This window comes from Myotis brandtii, unplaced genomic scaffold (assembly GCF_000412655.1).
Source record: "Myotis brandtii unplaced genomic scaffold, ASM41265v1 scaffold410, whole genome shotgun sequence".
NCBI classification, from domain to species: domain Eukaryota; kingdom Metazoa; phylum Chordata; class Mammalia; order Chiroptera; family Vespertilionidae; genus Myotis; species Myotis brandtii.
This window is the reverse complement of record NW_005365764.1, coordinates 621,306-624,096: the sequence shown is the minus strand read 5'-3', so window position 1 is coordinate 624,096 and position 2,791 is coordinate 621,306. Positions and strand designations below refer to the sequence as shown.

Below are 2,791 nucleotides of genomic sequence, written 5' to 3'. Positions count from 1 at the left end.
CCATGTGAGTAAAATATTCCTCCTGTTTGTTAAACCGCTGGACCCTACAAGCTCCTCCCAGCTCCGGGGAGCGGGATGGAGCTGTGGAGGGAACCCGATGTGCTGCTGTTTTCACTGTGCAGGAACCGTGGCCGGGTTTCCTCCTGGGGCTGGGGTGTGTGTGTGTGGGGGGGCGGGTCTCGTTTCTGCCCTCGCCTTTCCTCCTCACTGAAACCCAGTCCAGTCCTTCCCATCGTGTGTTGTGGGCAGACAGGGCAGACAGAGTTTGTCTCGTGTGTCCCCAGAGGGACCGCATTTGCCCGTGTGTGTGTGTGTGTGTGTGTGTGTGTGTGTGCGCGCAACCCCAGCATGTGCCCTGATTGGGAACCAAACCATGACCTGCTGGTTCATAGGCCGATGCTCAACCACTGAGCTACACAGTCAGGCTTTGCTTGTATTTTTGAATGGAAGGATAAGTGCAAAACAGGCAACACAGTCATCTATACGTGAAGGAGAGATCAGAGAGGAGGAGCTAGAAATGGGACTAGACTTCTCTGAGCACCTTGCTTCCAGGGTTTGACTCTGGAACTTTGCGAAGATTTAACATAACCATACAACACAATTAGATGAAAATTGTACAAAAGGGAAGGAAGTGGACAGATATGCATTTGAACCCAGGTCTGTCCAACCGGAGTGTCTGCCCTAAGTCACATCCCTCCGTGTCTCATTGTCCCTCCTACAGCGATGGAGTGTCCTGGACCGGCCTGGCCTGGCTGAGACGGGGCCTGACCGAGCAGAGGCCGCAGGGGAGCCTGGTGGTGGTGCGGGGGCTGTGGTTTTAGTACTTTGAGGAGTTTGTCATCAGGGGCTCTCATCATATTTCTCACAACCTGCTCCCCAGCACCCCTGAAGGGGGCTTGCTCCCAGGCACACTGTCAGGAGAGCGGGGGTGTAACTTCACGTAGGGGCCAAGGCACTGTCTCGGGGTTCAGACAGACACGAAACGGAATCCCAGGTGTCCTTTCTAGCAGTGGGCTCTTGAACAGATGTTACATTTTTCTAACCTGGAACAATACAAGTCCCTTCCGGAGAGTGTTGCTGGACATAAATGATAGGAGCTTAGTACAGAGGCTGTTGTGATTCGCAAGAGTCATTTTTAAAAATGCAGCATCCTATCTGGCTCAGTGGTTGAGCATCGACCTATGAACCAGGAGGTCACGGTTCATTTCCCGGTCTGGGCACATGCCCGGGTTGCGGGCTCAATCCCCTGTGTGAGGCATGCAGCAATGATTCTCTCATCATTGCTGTTCCTATCTCTCCCTCTCTGAAATCAATTAAAAAGAAATATATATATATTATTAATGCAGCACCCTGGATATTGTGTCCTCTCTACCTATTGCTCCTTCAGAAGTTCAAGTCTTCCTTGCCTGGCTGACAAAGTCACCCCCTTATCCTCCCATCTAAGTACCCGCTAAGGACAGGGCTGGGCGGTGCCTCTCTTCCTGCTGCCCCAGGGCCCTGGCGCGGCCCCTCTGCTAATCACAGCACAAGTCTGCATCGATCTCCATCGCAGGGCCACTTTGAGGATGAACTAGTCCATCACGTGGAGACCTTTGAAAAGGGCCAACATGGCGAGGCTATTGTCAGGCGGAGCGGAAAGGGAGCTCGCTGTTCTCTGGCTTCCAAGACATTCAGGCTGAGCCTGGCAGCTGGACTAACCCCCCCGCGGGCACATCTCAGCGTGTGCAGGTTGCCCTGAGCTCTGCCCCCCTGCTGCGGGACCTTTTGGATCGATCTCGTTGTTTCTTTAAGGGACAGTGAGGGCGAGAAGATAAAGGGATCAGGATTCCTGACACCAGAGAGCGTTTGTTTGCGTTTCTAATAGAATTGAATACATTACACTCTCCCTCTTGGAATCAGCCTGTTGACTCGAAACGCAGTTCTGAGATGATACCTTCCTGATTTTGTTGTGTGAATCTCCAAGGTCCCATGTGGGATCTCTGTAATAATAATAACAACAATAATAAAAACAAACACAGCAACTCATTTAGTTCATCACTGGATGTTTACTGTGCTCCTACTGTGTGTTCAGCAGTACACTAGGAGCTCAGAAGGCTCCTGAGGGAAAAAGAAACCGCCATATGTTTAGACCTACTGTATCCTAGGCTCTGTGAGGCACTTCAATTGCATTGTGTCATTTAAGTCTCATGACTCGAGGAAACAGGCGAGGAAAGAGTCTCAGTTCCGTAAGTTGTCCAAGGTCATTTGTAGGAGCAGGAGTCAGAATTTCCATCCAGGGCAGTCTGACTGTACCATCTGGGTCCTTCCCACTAGATTAATGGGGAGGAGAAGAGAACACAAAGTAGCAGATTATCAAGCCTTGGCCGGTTAAGAGAGCATCAGGAGGACTTCCTGGAGGAGGCAGCCCAGAGATGCACTGTAAGGACCTGAGGCTCAGGGCAGAGGGGGAGAAGGGTCCTGGGAAGGAATGAACTGAAGGCAGATAATGGCAAACAGAAGCTGGTTTGGCACAATGGATAAAGCATCGGCCTGTGGACTGAAGGGTCCCAGGTTCGATTCTGGTCAAGGGCACATGCCCAGGTTGCAGACTTGATCCCCAGTAGGGGGCCTGCAGGAGACAGCCAATCAATGATTCTCTCTCATCATTGATGTTTCTATCTCTCTCTCCCTCTCCCTTCCTCTCTGAAATCAATAAAAAAATATATTTTTTAAAAAGATAATGGCAACAGCAGACCCTGAGGTCCATTGGGTGTGGCCTAGGGCTGAGAGGTGGGAAGCCTGGCAGAGCTGT

General features: G+C 51.3%; 1 long non-coding RNA gene across 1 annotated transcript in view; it reads right to left on the bottom strand.

Annotated features, from left to right (window-relative positions):
* Positions 1–2,025: 2,025 nt before the first annotated feature.
* The window catches only part of LOC102258730, a 4,628-nt gene continuing 3,862 nt past the window's right edge, over positions 2,026–2,791 (bottom strand). Inside the window, exon 2 of the long non-coding RNA XR_001363512.1 lies at positions 2,026–2,309. This is a non-coding gene — a long non-coding RNA (uncharacterized LOC102258730). The remainder of the gene's footprint in view (positions 2,310–2,791) is intronic.